Here is an 18030-nt window from a genome sequence, read left to right as displayed (position 1 = left end):
GATATAATGAATGGTATACAAAGAAAAGGTAAAACTTAAAAATATTCTCATGAAAGAAATTCGTCCTCAGAGTGTGAGTGCTCCAAAGAAAATATGGGGATGTTTGCCACATCAGACACACATACAAGTCATTTCCATGTTATAGCTGCAAACACCATCATACAGCCAACCTTAACATTTGCCTGCAGTCTGGCTAAAATTGAATTCTAGCAGCATACAAAGAGATTTACATTATCATGCATAAATTAGCAGTTTTTAGTGCTTTAAATAGTAAATGGCACTTCTTAAAACTCAGCCAATAAGCAAACTGTGCATATTTATGCCTGGGAACCAAGGACTGACACGTTAAATGTTGACAATAGGCAAAATTGTTCCAATTCTTGCTAAGTTTACAAGCACAGGGCAGAACAAGTCTCCAAATTTTAGAAATCACCAAATGCAATATTGTTGACAGTGATTATCTGGGATTCAAATATAATGTTAAGGTGATAATAAAATGTCACAGGGGCACCTGGGTGGTTCAGTCGGTTGAGCATCCAACCCTTGGTTTCAGCTCAGGTCATGACCTCAGGGTGGTGAGAGAGGGCTAGGCCTCACACTCTGAGCAGAGTGGTTCGTCCCTCTCCCTCTGGTCCTCCCCACCCCTACTCCTGGCTCTGAATTCCCTGCCAGCTCGCTCTCCCCTTCTTTCTCTCTCACTCATAAGTAAATAAACAAATAAATAAATAATACCTTTAATTTAAAAAATGTCACAATTAACCAATTCTATTACAAGTCTTGTGAAAATCTTTCCCCTTTAAATTACATTGCTTCCCAGTAGGAAATAACCATGTAAATCAATGAAACAAATTAGTTCCTGCTAACCTGTTGAGGAATTAAATGAATTCCTGGCTAAAAGAAGAAGCCACAAACCTGAGAGAGACAACGGAATCGAAAGAAGGAAAGCTACTACCTCTTTTTTCATTATCTCTAGGTTAGGATTATGGAACAGTGCTTTTGGCAGCCAAACGCAGCACACAAGCAGGCCGTACTTGGCTACTCTGTTTTAAAAGACACCAAGTCTCTGGAAATACTTTGTATACATGCACTTCTAATTTGATGGATTCCTAGGGAGACTAAGAAACAATGCCCAGCAGAGGATACAACTTCCACCCCTAAAGATCCCCCATGTGAGAAATCAGGGAGAAGAAAAGGTTTTCAAATTTTTCCAAACCAGCATCCTTGTCTCAGACTCTAACATCAAGCTGCTCTCTGTTGCCCTCTGGAGGATCTCAATCTTACAGCAGGAAAAGAAAAAAATGAGGAGGCTAAACTTCCACATCATCGCACACTTCTTCACATATTTCTGATGACTTAGAAAACAAGGATGTGAAATTGGTTTAAAATGAGGATTTCTCACATATAACATCCAGAATTCTTTTTTTGAAAGATCCTTATTTATTTATAAGAGAGAGCAAGAGAGAACAAGCAGGGGGAGCGGTATGGGAGAGGGAGAAAAAGGCTCCCCATTGAGCAGGAAGCCCAATGTGGGGCTGGATCCCAGGACTCTGGGATCATGACCTGAACTGAAGGCAGATGGTTAACCAACTGAGCCAGCCAGGCAACCCCGGAACATTCAGAACTCTTTAGGTTTCTACATTTTGACTGTCATTAAGAAAAATAAAAAATAAAAGACCATACAAAAATCTTGCCACAGGGGGCACCTGGGTGGCTCAGTGGGTTAAGCCGCTGCCTTCGGCTCAGGTCATGATCTCAGGGTCCTGGGATCGAGCCCCGCGTCGGGCTCTCTGCTCCGCGGGGAGCCTGCTTCCCTTCCTCTCTCTCTGCCTGCCTCTCTGCCTACTTGCGATCTCTCTCTGTCAAATAAATAAAATCTAAAAAAAAGAAAAAAAAATCTTGCCACAGACTACACATCACAATTAAGTATAATGACTCCATCTTCCCAGCTCTGGTCTACTTTCTGGAGCTTCCACGTCCAATAACTGAAGGTGTTAGACGATACGCTCTCTAAAAAAAAGTGTCTCTGAAGTTTAAAAGACAATGACCTGGTGATTTTCAAATTCATTGGTTAGAAACTCAAATGAGAGAAATATGCAAGGTTAGTATAATGCATTAGGGAATGGTGAGGACTGTGGCATACTGGAGATCTCATGCCCATTAAAGGGGTGAAGATATACTTAGTTCTTGGTGGTTCTTGGTGATTATGTGGGACACCAACGTTGCAAAATCAACTGATTTTTTTTTTAAAAGAAAAGCCCAACAGTTTTATGAAAAATCTCCATGTTAGATGTTCCAATTACTTCAAAACACTTCACTGGGAAAAGGAACTCATGACAATAGATTGGATTTAGCCCACCAGAGCAGACATCTCTGCTATGAGATCATCTGCTGATGGCACATAAAAACCAAGAGGCAAAACAAAACAAAAAAGAAGGAAAATTCATCCATCTCTCCTACAATGAGATTCATCCTATTGCAAAACCATATGCTTAATAGGGACAGATGTAGCAGATGTGGTAATTTGAAGACTGCTTAAATGTTCAGCCAGTCCCTTCTTTGGGTGTTTCATCTTAATTTTGAAATAAAGTGGCTTTATATGGCATATTAAAGTATAAATAAATCACTCCAATAGTTTGGGCTAGTTCTTCCCTTGCTAGCTCAGTCCAAAAACTCAGAAGACAGATTATCAGATGGATACTCCCAAGGAGAAAACCGAGATAACGGAACAGCCTTCATTTTTTGGCAGAAGACCTATCACTAGGAATCCTCTCCTTGGAAACAGCACAGCTGGTCTGGTTGAACACAGAACCTCCAGCCTTAATTCCCACTGTCAACTTTTCCCCAACTTGGGTCTAATTTAAAATCTTTTACTCTTCCTATCAGCATCACAGCCCTTCTTCCTTATACCCATTTATCTTTTTCAAACCTGAGAACATACTCAGTCCATTTTCTCCATAGCAGACAGACCAAAGGATGTCAAATAGATCCAGTAAACGAGGACGAGTTGGCAAGACGCCAACGTGTTCTCATTCATAGGCTAAACACATTGTCTTATCTATATAACCTTTGCTATCATTAGTCAAATCTCTATTTTAGCAGCATTAAAAACTCCTTAGTGACTATTCCCAACTCAAATATCGGACCTTTGAAAATTCCTGAAGGAAGAAGAGTTCATAAAATCTAATAAAAGGACCCAATCCTTTTGAATATTTTTATGCATTTATTAGAGATTCCCAGGGACTAAGCTGAATATCATACCTGGATTTACAGCTCCAGAAAAGAGAGAGACCAAGAGAGAAAAGGAGCAAGAGAGCAACAGAGAATGAGCAAAGAGAGAGACCGAGAGAGCAAGAGAGAGAGAGAGAACAAATCCTAAAATTATTCTACTGGTTGCTGCAATTCCCATGAGAGTTCTTCTCTCTATATGAAAGAATGTATGTCCCTCTGCTTATAATTTACTTGAAATCCTGGCCAAGTCTTTATTGATTATTCAATAAATAAATTATTCCTGAAGGAGATACAAAGTTAAATTCAAAGACCCATGGATGTCATTTAACCTCCAAAGAGTTCATCAGACCCCCATGGAATTGTGCTATATTCCTAGCATTTAATTTTTACCTTGAAAATGAATGAATGACAGCCATGCAGACTGCTTTGTTTAAAGTTTTCTATCGACAGCCGTCTGCAAGTGTTCTAATAATAGGCAAACGGAAGCAGAATTTATGTATTGTTTTAGCCTCTCACTTTAAAAGTAGATAAAACCCATTAAAAATTGTTAGGGACAGGAGGTCCATTGAAAATATAAATATTTGAAGCGATGCCTAAGGTTATATAAGACAGTAAGAAGCAGCACAGGGGCCAATAAGAAGTATAGGGTCAGTGGGGTTCCATGGACTAGCTATATTGTGTGTACATTATGAATGACAGTCATCAGTAATGCTGCCAAAGGGTCAAGGGCAATTTCAAGACTCAACTGATGCTCAGATAGCACACAATGTGGTTATCCACAGCTCTTGTTACAGATTATTCCAACCCAGGTAAACCTCCTGAGCCAGCTGAAAAACACAGTCCCCAGTCCCCAGAACAGCAAATCAATGGTAATTATTACAACAGCCTCCTAAAGTCAAATAAATATATAAATAAATAAATAAAATTTAAAAGCCAACACATGGCGAACACAGAAGCTCCCCAATTAAAGATCTCTCCTCTACTAATTCTCACGTCAACAAAAGAAATGAGACATTTTAATACAAACAGTTTAATTCGAAGAACTGCCAACATCGATTCAGTATTTAGAAAGTGCCAGGCACTTTTATGGGCATGATGACCTCAGGCTGTCTTTGTGAGGCTGCTGCTCTTACCACCACCAACCCCCCCCAGGCAGATTTCATAAAGTCCACAGAGATAAGATGGTCCAATCAAGGTCACATCCCTCAAGCTGCAAGCAAACCCTGTGTCTTTTCCTCCAAAGTCATTCCTCTTACCTAAGATTCTCCATCAGTGAAAACTCCCAGACAACGAATTTTCAGGAATCACACTGGTATTTTTTAAAGTGAATTCAAAGAGGAAATGGTTGGCCATCCACCCCGCAATCCACCCCGCATTCTCTGTTCCTCTCATTCGACTCTCCTACGGATACACATGGGTTTCAGCACAAGAGGACCTCCGTTTCTATTGTTCTATCTCAAACCCCAAAGAAAAGTTCCTAGAAACAGCAGCAGCCTCACTTCTCTGGGATTTGCTGCGGGTGATTTTTAATCAACAGGGCTCCGGGTGACAAGAACAGAGCTTCAATTTAATAGAATACTGTCAGTTTCAAAGACAACCTGATTCACCAAACACCTGTGTTCCCACCTAACCAGAATAGTTAATACTGTTTACTTCAAGTCTTTTAAGATGGATGGATGGATGGATGGACGGACGGACGGATGGACGGATAAGTCAGTCCCAAAATAATAATAAAACCAACTTCTTCAGGTAAAAGACAGGTCAGTCCTTGAAACTACTTCATTTACTCACCAAATATGCCTTGAATTAAAACAAAGCAACAAGCTAGTCACTGGGGATCCAACAGGCCATAAGACAAATGTGTAATATTGCTCCAATTGTATTAATGGTTCCAGTAGAGGTAAGCCGAGTATTGTGGGAGCATAGCAAGGGGGAGCTATAGCCCTGTCCTAAAGACACCAAGGACACCTTCCTTCCCAAGTGACCAGTGTCTACAGGGCCAGGTAAATAACGTCAATGAACCATGGGACTCCAATGCCTATCTAAGGGCTCAGCCACTTCTCAGAAACAAACAACTGCTCCTACATGTTGTCAGCCCTTCCAACACGTCTGAAAGGCAGCAAAGGAAGATTTTAGATGACTAGGTAGCCAGATTACAAAGGTCTGATAGGTCATGTCAAATGAGAACCAATGAAACAAGGAAGTGAGGTCATCGGATCCCACTCTATTAATAACAACTAGCTCCATGAGGCAAGTGGGTTACAAGGGGGTGATGGTGGAAGTCGGAAGCTTCACTTAACCAGTAACTGAAAAAAAATACACCTACACACCCATACCATTAGGCCGTGAAACCGGCCTCGCTGGGCCTCCTAAAATCAGATTCCTCATTCCCTTACAGTTTTCCAACTCAAAGAGAAAAGCTCGGTGTAAGCAATAATGCTTTCCAAAGCTCTCCAGTTTGCTCTCCTCTTTGTGCCAATGGCTTTTGGCCACATCGACTCACTACAGTACTCAAGTTTACCCCAGAACCAGCACTCACCCTATTGATATCCTCCAGAAGATGTGAAGTGGTTTTGGTGCATCTATCCAAAACCTCTGATCGGGTAACTTGCACTCAGTACACCCAAGGATACCAATCAGCAAATGCACACAACCAAACACACACACAACACCAGCAGCCCATGTTTCTGTTTCTGCCAGGAAACAACATGGATCAGCTTCCACAGGGGTGCCTTTGACGCTTTCATAATGATGAACTGATAATGACTATAATGACTGATAATGATGCCAATAATATTTTCTGAGTGCCACTGTGCAAAGTATATCGCACGCATTACCCTCATGCTTAACCTGATCCTTGCATGAATCCTAGGAGGTTAGTGCGATTACGATCCCCATTGTGCAGGTACAGAGAGTGTGCTTGGAGAGGTTAATGGGCTTGCCAGAGGTCACATGCCCAGTAAATGAAGATGCCGAGATCTGAACCTGGAGAGGCTGGTTCCAACCTCTACGTTTCTAAATTCCATACCCACTACATCAAGTTCAAAGACAACAAAGGCTGCCCTTTGAAGTGTCTCTAAGTATGTATCAATAACAAAAACAGTAACACAGAAGGCATGACCCGGGGACCACTTAACGATGCATCAGATAGCCTGCCAAATATTTTACATCATCCCATGTAATTTTAAGAGATGATTCTCAGAATCCTTGTGCCCATGCTTCAAGACAATGCATTTTTTCCCTTTCATAAAAATTCAGTAGACCCCAGAATATGCTTCTCTTTCAATAAATCCTTTGTTTACATACAATTAAGGGTTTTGGAGACTGGCACACCAAGGTGTGGTTTATAGCTGCCCTCGAATTTGTCAAACAGATTGTCAAGTCCTATGGTCTCTGTGTGCCTCTCTGTCCTCATCCATGAAATGAACATTCCCGGAACTTCTCTCCCAGAACTCATTAAGAGGATTCCCTAAGAAGCCATGTGTGCGTGAACGTGTGTGTGCAAGGCCCAGGACCACCTAGCCTTGCACATGTACAACAACTAACCACGGTCCTACGCAAGCTGAGGCCACCACCAAACCACATCACGCGTTCTCACCCTTTTCATGACTCCTTTCTATACGGACCGTCCTAAGACTCATTACTTGATATCCCCGGGATTCTGCGGAGCTGATAAACAACTCTGTCTCTGCATCTGCAAAAACGTAGAGCATGGGTCCTCCAATCAGAGTGCAGAAAACAGGCTGCAGAAGCTTCTGTTAATTGAAGAAACCTGCTGATTGACATGATGTGTGGATAATGCTTGCAAACAAACTGGAATATCTGCCTACATAAAATCTGAAAACAGACATGAAAATTAGCTTTTAAAGAAAGGGGGTAATATGGGAGGTAGGGCAAAATAGGCTCTATTTTATCCATCACTGGAAAAAAATATGTATCCTATATCCTTCCTATAGACAAAGGTATCCACACAAATTCCTGGCTGCTCCCTCCACACACACAGGCATACAAGCATGAGGCACACCATCCCATTCTTAATGCTCCAATGTTCTTCAGATGATGGGTTAGAACAAAAACTACATCTTTATTCCTGTGGCAAAAATATTCAGATCCCAGCATCAAAGTTCTACCCTTTCAAAGCCATTCATTTATTCACCTGCATGTCAGGATTCTACTATGTGGCTAGATATAAGGAAGAGACAGTCTGGAAGATTCCTAGAGTCTGTCCACGCAGGGCTTCATTTTCCATCATCCCCTTTCTAAGCCGAGCAAGAAAAATGTTTCTGAAGCAATCACCGTCTCCGCAAGTCTTTATGAAGTCTGAAACACACATCCACTCGTCTCATTTGTTAAAATGAGGGGTTTTTTTGTAACTAGGCTATGCTTAGTATATGTTCATTTTCTTACGTTTTGTTCTCAAATCTTGAGTGGGATACATTTTAATACAAGAAAAGGAAGTCTGGGGAGAATTAATTTACACATAAAAAAGACACATACTCACTAAGACACCGTTATTGTACGTGGGCTTTGTCCTTCTACTTCTTAAAAAATGAGACTTCACACTCCTTCATCAGAATGCTGGTAAGTGGATGCACTTGGGTTGTTTTTTTTTTTTAAACAACTCTTTCAAATTGTTCACTATAGAGTTGATCTTTGAAACAACACAAGTCTGAGCTGAGCAGGTTCACTCACACACTTTTATCCCTCCTAGAGTATATTACTGGAAAGGTAGTTCTCTTCCTTAGGATTTTCTAATAACATTTTCTTTTCTCTGACTTATATTAAGAATATAGTATATAATACATGTAACATACAAAAAAAGTGTTAATCAACCATTTATGGCATCTGTACAGCCTCCGGTCAACAGCAGGCTATTAGTAGTAAGTTTTGGAGAAGTCAAACGTTAGACGCACAATTTGGACTGGAGGGGGAAGGGTGGGTCTACACCCCTAACCCCCATTGTTCAAGAGTCACCTAGAATACAAATCACTTTTAAGGAGAGGTCAAAAACATCTTGAGTACCCACTGACTGAGAAATGAGAGGGGAGCTGACTTTGGAAAAGGCTCATAGTATTTTGTTGATGGCCAGGTTATGTTCAGCTTGCTTTCAGGTATCAGACTTGAATGCCCTATATTAGAGAACGCCAGGACTCAAGGAGTGGTATAGAATCATAGAGCATGCAGTACAGTGTTTCCCTAAATACACCCTCCAGACCGAGCTTGCACAGGTCAGGTGACATGACTCCACTATGCAGAGTCCCTATGACCGGTTTCCACTTCTTCAGGGGGCCCAGAAGAGGGACTGGTACACAGCAAGTGCTCAAGAACTAAGAAACAGAGAGGTCAGTGTAAAAAGGAACAGGGGGAGAGAGATCCACAACGGCTCTTGGCCTTTAATGAGTGTATCTGATTAGAATGAAATCTAACGTAGCTGATGGTATTGATGTAAAGGTCCCATGGTATGGGAAAAGTACACATGGAAGAAGGTTGATCAAAACCTGTAAGATGTAGAATTTATTATACTCTATCATCTTAACTTCATAATGAGAAAGACTATCAAGAAATACATTAAAACAAGAAAGTAAGGAAACTGTACCCATGTATTAAGAGTAATCTCTGAGGAGTGGGATATGGGCTGATTTCTTTTTTTTAACTTTTTTAAAAATTGTGGTTCTATATACAGAGTAACCATTGTCGCCATTTTTAAGTGTGTAATTGGGTGGCATTCCCAATGTTGTACAACCATCACCACTATCTATTTCCAAAACTCTTTCAATTATATCTCAATAAAACTGAAAGGGGGAAAAATTTTTTTCATCACCTCAAACAGAAATTCTGTAATTATTAAGAAACAGTTATACATTCCTCCTTCCTCCAAACCTTGCTAACCTCTAGTCTACTTTCTGTATCTACACATCTATACATTCCAGAGATTTCATATCAATGGAATCCTATAAAATTGGTCTCTAGCTTATTTCAATTAGCATGATATATTCAAGGTTCATTTACAGCAGGTTTTTAAAATATATTTGTTACATCTGATTCTCTTTTTGATAATGGAAATGTTATATATAGGAAATCATTGGGCTTTGTGTTTTAAATAATGAGGGAGATAAGGTGAAGCCCATGAGAAAAGGGAAGTCATCCCAAGTGGGAAGAACAGGGCGGGCAAAGGTGCAGAGGGCACATGGTACTGAGTGCAGAGTTTCCCTAGCGCTGGGTGGAGTGGTGCTAATGACCAGTGGTCAGTAAGTCCCACTGCTCCTGTGAAATCTGCCTAACACAGAACAGATCTAAAACCCAGAGTACCTTGCAAAGCTCTTACCGCAAGATTCGCTCCACCGACGAGAGCACAGAGCATATTACTCACAATTGAAGCCCTAATACTGCAGGCAAGCATATTTTGCATGATTTGTCAGGTTACAAATGAACACGAGAAGACAGCATCTGTCAAGTTCCATAGGAAACCAGGCAGAACCAAATGTAATTCCTTACCTGAAAAACATAAACACGTAACACATATTAAAATTCAATTGGCATAATTTTATATCTTTCTTAGTAGTTTAAGCCACATGTTTAATCAATTATTCATTCTTCTCATGGCAGGCTGGCAAGAGCAACTGGATATTGAATTCTTAATTCAATGCACATTTTTTTTTTCCCACTGATTCAAGACTGTTTTGATGTAAACACTCCCATTTCAGATGTATGTTTGGTAATGCTCCGAATGCAAGTATATGAAATCACTGTATCAAACATAACCTAGAGTTGACAGCAATTATTAACAGTGCAATTAGTCATTTCCAGGACACAATAATCCCCTAATCAAATGGACTCTCAACTCCCACTTGAAATCCTATCCAGCCCCCTGCATCTATTTGCTGGTTGAATATCCATCCAATCACTTAGCACGACATCTAATGAACACAAACTATGTCTGTTGATGATCTACATAGAGAAAAGCATGATTCCAGCCACCACACACCATCCAGTCTAATGTAGAAATAAATTATGTCCGAGCTTCTTCTCTCCTTACTAGTGAACTCCTGGAAAATACTCACATTAGCTTCTACTTCCTCTGCTTAGTCAATCATCGATTCAATAAGTGTATTCAGAACATCTGTGCTAGGAATATGTAGTACAATGCAGAACACAGCTGGATGCCCTACCCTCCCTCAGGGAGCTGACAGTCTAGCAGCAAACATACCTGTTACAAGTGTGCGTGGTAGAAGGGCAAACACACAGATGGAGTCTGGGGTGAGAGGAGGCCTCCATCATGGCACACATCTCAACCAAAACCTAAAGAACGAGCAGCTGTTAAAGGAAGCCACTTAGGTCTACGGAAGTGGTCTTCAAAGTGCTGCCAGGGAACCCCTGAGGGTTCCGATCCTTTCAGGAGATCCGCAAGTTCAAACGATTTCCTGGTAACACCAGCATCTACGTGTCTCTTCACCCTCATTTCCTTCCAAGTATACGGTGATATTTTCCAGAGGTGATGTGACAAGTGGCACCACAACAGGTTGAAAGCAGAAGCAATTATGAGACTCCAGCTGTCTTCTAATAAGTCAGATCATGAAGAGATAGGTGAAAAGGGGAAGAAATGCCCTGAATCTTTTTTTTTTAAGTTTCTCAGTTTTAACTTCTAGAAAGGGAAATATACAAGAAGCAAAAGCCCTTTTGTGTTCTCAAATATATTTACAAGTGTAAAGGAGCAAACTCTGAACTTTTAGTTAAATAATACACTGAGAGTGGTTCGACAATCCTAACAAATGTACACAGTGACAAGACCACTGCGGAATGAGGCAAGAAAGGACTATGTGGGACCTCAATGTGCTTTCTGTGCATTTTTTCTGTAAACTTAAAACTTCTCTGTGGTGCCTGGCCAGCTCAGTTGGTAGAGCTTGAGACTCTTAATCTCGGGGTCGTGAGTTTGAGCCCCACATTGGGCATGGAGCCTACTTAAAATTAAAAAACCAAAAAGTTAAAACTGCTCTAAAAACTGACGTCTATTAAAAAGAAGAGTGTATGAAAGAGTCCTGGGGTCAAAAAGTTTGAGAACTACTGACCTATTTAAAATTAAAAATCATCGGGTACCTGGGTGGCTCAGTGGGTTAAGCCTCTGCCTTCGGCTCAGGTCATGATCTCAGAGTCCTGGGATCGAGCCCCGCATTGGGCTCTCTGCTCCACGGGGATCCTGCTTCCCCCCTCCCTGTTCTGTGCCTGCCTTTCTGCCCACTTGTGATCTCTGTCAAATAAATAAATAAAATCTTAAAAAATAAATAAATAAAATTTAAAAATCAGAAAGTTAAAACTGATCAAAAAGCTAAAGTCTGGGGCACCTGGGTGGCTCAGTGGGTTAAAGCCTCTGCCTTCGGCTCAGGTCATGGTCCCGGGGTCCTGGGATCGAGCCCCGCATCGGGCTCTCTGCTTGGAGGGGAGCCTGCTTTCCCCCCTCTCTCTCTGCCTGCCTCTCTGTCTATTTGTGATCTGTCAGTCAAATAAATAAAATCTTAAAAAAAAAAAAAGTTAAAGTCTATTAAAAAGAAGAGTGTGTTTGAAAGAGTCCTGGGGTCAAAAAGTTTGAGAACCACTGACCTACATAAAGGTAAAATTGAAGCTCTTGAGAGAGGTGGGCCAAGAAACCAGTGAGCAGAGCACCAGGTAAGAAGGCGAGAGGTGACAGTAAAGAAAGCTGTCACCAGGATAAACCTCACAGCACTGCTGCCAGAACAGGACTCTCTTCTCTCCTAATAATGGCAGCCGAAAGGGACAGAGAAAACAAAAATGTCTTAAAGACAAGCAAGCTGCAACCAAGGGCTGCACGCACCTTAGTAGCAGAATTTAGACATAAGGGCTTTTCAGGTTTGCTCTTAAGATTAGAATGAAGATTCTCGTGTTATCTTAACATGTTCCAGGTAACTCACAGAGTGTCCTCCCAGACTCACTGAAAGCTGCGGGACTAAGACAGTCCATGGTCACCATAGTTACTTTCTCCTGCAGCAAAGAGAAGGCACTAAAGCTATGGGTGCAGACACGTCCATTCTCAAATTCAAGTGTTTCGCAGATGACAAAGGCAAGACCCAGATCAAGGAAGGAGCCTTTGGAACTCCTGGTTCTCTTCTGGGTTAGAGTTTTTAAAAACTGAGCCGTAACCCCCAGGGAGTGCAGGATGCAAAGGAAATGCAAGTATGTATCATTTCAAAAACAGGAAGACACATAGTCACAGCTGCCGCCGTGTACAGGTTCATAGTAAAGGCCCTACCACGCTCAGCTGTGCATTCATTCTTACAACTGACATTTATTAAATAGCTACTGCCTCCCAGACCTGATGTCAAGGGCCTGGTGACCAAGGTAGAAGAGCCAAGGAAAACAGAGTCCAGTTCTAGAGTGTGATGTATGTTATAAGAAATAATAAAGGAGTAGGATGCCAAAAGGAAGGACACGAGAATGGGGATGCTATCAAAATTGAAGCCTGGCTGACAAGCATGATCTGGGCAAACAAGGAGTAGTGGATAGAATGCATAACATTGTTGAGACCACGGGGACCCCCGTGGCCAAGGACAGAAGCAACACGGGATCTCAAAGCAGCTCTGGGAGGGGGACTAAACCAGAGGCAGAAGAGTGGACAGGATGGACGACGGCATCCCCAACGAGGCCAGCAGCATATCCACGAGGCCACCATATCCACCCACGGATATGGTGGAGCTGCGCTGCTGGGGCTCTGGGGACAACCGGCTGCAGGCGATGAAAGAGAGGAACATGGCACGAGCAATCGATAGTCTATGTGAAAGAGCTGACGGGCTTTGAAGACTTGGTCACGACAGGGGGGAAGCTCCCAGGGACAGCCAGCAAACTCTAGCGGTGACGATTAAATGAAAGAGTACTCAGTGGCTCTAAGTGCCTGGGAAATGCAATTCGGAAGAACAGTTGTCATTCCCATTACCAAAGCTGTCCTCACAACCGAGCATCGGGCCAAATCGATACGATGAATCGCATTCTGTTCTGTGTAAAACACGACCCAAATCAGCTGTGAAACTGTGCGGTGGTCCAGTCACCGACTATCTGAGTGAGAGCGAAGGTTATATCCAGGAAGAGTTATTACTGAGCCAAATGTTGGCGAAACAAAGGAGAGGCCTCCAGGTATATTCTGTAATCTTGATTTCAAAATATAAGCTTTGTTTCACCATCCTCGGGCAAAGTTCGGGTGATACAAACAGAGCATACTCTTTCCACCTACCCCAGAACCTTGGGGGGGTGGATTTAATGTCAAGACAGTGCGGCAGTGGGAGATAGGAAGACTGTAGCACAAAGGCAGAAAATCTAGCCTCCTGGAGGCCAAGGCTCTGTGAAGGGCAGTCAGAACAAGAAGGGGTCCAGCGCTTGCTGACATCGTGGGGTACATGCCACAGACCCAAGTCAGAAGGCTGACACCTGCAGACAAACACCAGACAAGATGAGTAGGCTATCTGTGGGGCGCCTGGGTGGCTCAGTGGGTTAAGCCTCTGTCTTTGGCTCAAGGCAGGATCCCGTAGTCCTGGGATCAAGCCCTGGTCTGGCTCCCTCCTCAGTGGGGAGTCTGCTTCTCCCTCTCCCTTTGCCCCTCCCCCCTGCTCGCTCCCTCTCTCTCTCTCTCTCTATCTCCCTCCCTCCCTCTCAAATAAATAATACAAATCTTTTTAAAAAAGAGGCTAGGGTGGGGGGCATCTGGGTGGCTCAGTGAGTTAAAGCCTCTGCCTTCGGCTCAGGTCATGATCCCGGGGTCCTGGGATCGAGCCGCGCATCAGGTTCTCTGCTCAGCAGGGAGCCTGCTTCTCCCTCTCTCTCTTTGCCTGCCTCTCTGCCGACTTGTGATCTCTGTCTGTCAAATAAATAAATAAAATCTTAAAAAAAAAAAAAAAGAGGCTGGGAAAATAGACTTTTCTTTAAAAAAATTTTTTTAAAAGATTTTATTTATTTATCTGACAGAGAGAAACAGCGAGAGAGGGAACACAAGCAGGAGGAGTGGGAGAAGGAGCAGCAGGCTTCCCACCAAGTAGGGAGCCCCATGCGGGGCTCCATCCCAGGACCCCGGGATCAGGACCTGAGCCAAAGGCAGACACTTAACTGACTGAGCCACTCAGCCACCCCTTCTTCTTTTTTTTTTAAATTCAGATTTTATTTTTAATTAATCTCTATACCCAAAGTGGGGCTCAAACTTACAAGTGTGAGATCAAGAGTCGCATGCTCTACCAACTGAGCCAGCCAGGCGCCCCCAAAATAGGCTTTTCCAAAAGGGATTGAGGAACTGTATTTACAACTTAGAGAGGTGAGAGAGGGACCTTTACTATTGCTTCTCAGGGAGAGCTGCATCTCCCTCCAACACAAAATAGGGCATTAACAATCAATTAACAAACTAGAGAAATGACAGAATGAGTCATAAAGTTTATAAAAGACCTCACAGCATGGGTCCTCTAAATTGTGATTTATTTAACAACTGTGGTTTATACACATCATAGAAACCTATGCAACACAGTCAGTGATTTTGAGAATCAGAATTGGTTCAAAATTTACTGTGTAGATCAGAATTTCACCAGATGGGGTCAATGGACAGCCTATATCTCTCTCACTTGACATGCTGGATAGAAATGCATATTTTAAGGCCCAACTTCAGATCCATACCGTTAGAATCTTTGGGTCACGGAAATGTGAGTTTTTCACAAGCCTCCTGTACGGTATTTTACATACAACGAAATTTGAAAACCACTAAAGGAAAGCAAGGAGACCTTGAAAGAAGGACTCTTACATACTCAACTGCTCGCCGTCAGTACAAGAAATATAATGCAGGACTACTTGGAATTTTTATAAGCCAAAGAATTTTACAGTAGGACGTATCATTAGACACTGAAATGAGTTTCCAAGAAGCTTATAAAAATCTTTGGAACTTCCTTTACATAAGATGCATCGCACACATTATTTCACCTCTCTGTGTCTCAGTTTCCACATCCTTAAAATGGGGATTACAAACAACGCCATAAATTTACCTGGAGGATTGACCTTGTTCATACATTTACTGTGCACCCAGGGCCAGGCACAGAGAAAGTGCCTGATAAGCTGTAATTACTTGCTCACAACATCCGATTAAAATGGTATATATAGTCCTGCACTCAAAAGAGAAGAGCGCCAATTACCTTTCAGCCCTCAAGTTTGCCCTAACATGTGCAGAGACTCTCCCAAGTCAAAGCAAGGATCCTTTGGTTGGCAGCATCTCAAGAAGAAGCAAACTGTCCTGCCCCCTGCTGGCCAATGAGGGATTCACAGAGAGACGAAGAAGAGCGTGGGCATTGCAGGGGGCAGGGTCAGCACTGCAGAGCAAATAGTGTCTCTGTCTGTCTACTTTGATGTCTCTTTTCAATCTAGGATTATGATGTCGCGCTGATCTCCAGAGAAAAGGGCACTGTTCTACACGGCTCTGATAAGCTGCCTTCCAGAAAAACACTTCCGAGAGGCCAAGAGTACTTCTTACGAAGAGGACAAGACAATGAATAGTGGCCATTGAATAGTGGCCGCGGGAAGGAGACAGAGACGACAAAGGCATCTTCCAAATGTCACTGCAAATGGTCTTTGCAGGTATCACCAAGTCATATGTGGACAGCATGTGTGTAAGGATGTATGTGTGTGTGCATCTGTGTATGCGTGCACATATCAGACTTCTTCTCCCTAATGGAAATACATACAAGCTCTATTAAGTTCATGCAACCTTTTTATAGTGTAGAAGAAGATATATACTATTTAGAGTCAAAAGACTTGATGACAAACCAGGTTTTTGTTTTGTTTTTTTCCTGTTTAATTTCCTTCTTTGTTCTGTTCAGTCTTTTACAAATACAGAATTCCTTACAGGAAGCACTGTTTTCAAGGATTTATCTTTAAAGATACTTAAAAGTAACCTTAACCTGTAAGACCTGGATTCAAAACCCAGGTTCTGCCGTTTACTTTTATACAGTGTTGGGCCAGTTGCTTAAACTCTTAATTCAATTTTCTCCCCTAAGATAGGAAATGCCTGCCCAGGTTTCTTGTGAGGAGTAAATGAATAATGAACGGAAAAGTGATTTACAAATGGCAACCAATCATATAAATGTAATTTAGGGTCTAAATTAATCATGTAATTATTCCAAAAACGGTGCGTTCCGCAAAATTTTAGAAAAGATCTTGCAAAGTTACAATTATAATCCCAGGGGTAGGATTCTGAAGCACACACAAACCACACTACTGTGGGGATGGTGTCTTGCAAGCATCCATTTTTGGTTGGGAACAAAGCCTGGAGGGATCCCTGTGTGTTGCCAAAGCCTCTCTCCTTCACTCAACATCAGTTAGGCTCTTCAGAGCCCCCATTTTGGACTAGACCTCCATCTTGGTCTTGTCTTTGGCTGCCTAGCACAGTTTTAGCAAAGAATCCCTAAGTCACCTACCACCCTTGTTATATCTGATTACCTTGACCTGTCTTCCACCAGAATCCTATTACGTTGGTTGAGCAAGAATCCCCCTACCTGTGGTGTCCCCTCTTGGTAATTTTCAATCCACTGGCCCCTCACTCTACTCATGGATTATATAAACCCCCGCTTGTCCTTCCTGTATTTGGGGTTGAGCCCAATCTTTTGCCCCTACTGAAAACTCTTAGTGCAACAGTCCTGAATAAAGTCTTCCTCGAGGTTTTAACAAGTATCAGCATCATTTTTTTTTTCTTTAAGTGTGTCAGAGGGAAATAAGGAGAGAAAGCATGGGCTTCTGCCATAACGCAGTGACAAAGATGGCAGAAACAGACATAAAAAGAACATGAGGAAAAGCCACCATATCCTAAATTGAAATGAGTGCCTGAGAACTACATGGGAACATCTTCAAACACACACACACACACACACACACACACACACAGTGGAATCAAGAGACCTAAATTATCCAGCCTCACTGGAATTTCTGGCAGCCCAGACACACGGCCATCACCAGCCAAAGTGAAAAACCAAGTGGAAACACTATCATAAGGCTTTCTTACATGAATGATCTCACTGAGTCACCACAGAAAGCCTAAGAATTCAGCGTTACGTTAAACAAGGAGGCCATCAGGTCAAGGTACCTGTAAAGCCTTAACTAAAATCTAGGTCTACAATGCCTCAAGATTCAGAAATTGAGACCAAGGGACCACCAACCACAAACAGCCCACCAGGCTTTCCTGAAAAAGACAAGGGCTTAAGTTATAGCCGATGGAACCATTTCCTGGGTTTGCTCCTGCCTCTTCCGCAGGCAAGTCTGTCCCACAGCTCCCGTTGGTAGAGTGCTCCTAATCGCTTCCATACTGGCCAGGACCCAATCACATCGAGTTTTGCTCAAATAAACCCTTAAAAATTGTAATGTGCTTCAGTTCATCCTTTCACTCAGGTATAATTACTATCCCCGTTTTATTTGTGAATAACTTACAATTACAAAAGTAAAGTAATTGGCACCAAGATGCAGAGCTAGAAAGCGGCAGAGCCTGGCGTCAAACAAAGGCGGGTTGGTTCCCAAGCCCGCTCACATCACCACTCCACAAAGGTGCCTTCCTGGGAGTCATATCCAGGAGAAAGGAGGAAAACGAAATCTGCAATTCCAGGAAAAGCAGGGAGGGCCCAGCAAGGAAGAACACCCCCCAACTCAACAGCCAGGGCGTGAGAATCAGCCACATGAATACGGGCAATTTTTGAATAGACGTCTAACAGAATGAATTAGTTGGTTTGCCCCTCACACTGCTTATAATCACACATCCTTCTCATCTTCTCTTCTGAATATTTGAAT

At 42.4% G+C, this 18030-nt stretch overlaps 1 protein-coding gene across 9 annotated transcripts in view; it reads right to left on the bottom strand.

Moving 5' to 3' along the window:
• The window catches only part of MAGI1 (membrane associated guanylate kinase, WW and PDZ domain containing 1), a 635349-nt gene that overhangs the window by 359430 nt on the left and 257889 nt on the right, over positions 1–18030 (bottom strand). The window lies entirely within an intron of this gene.

The sequence above is a fragment of the Martes martes genome, assembly GCF_963455335.1.
Source record: "Martes martes genome assembly, chromosome: 1".
NCBI lineage: Eukaryota > Metazoa > Chordata > Mammalia > Carnivora > Mustelidae > Martes > Martes martes.
Note: the sequence above shows the minus strand (reverse complement) of the source record. Positions and strands in the feature narration are given on the sequence as shown.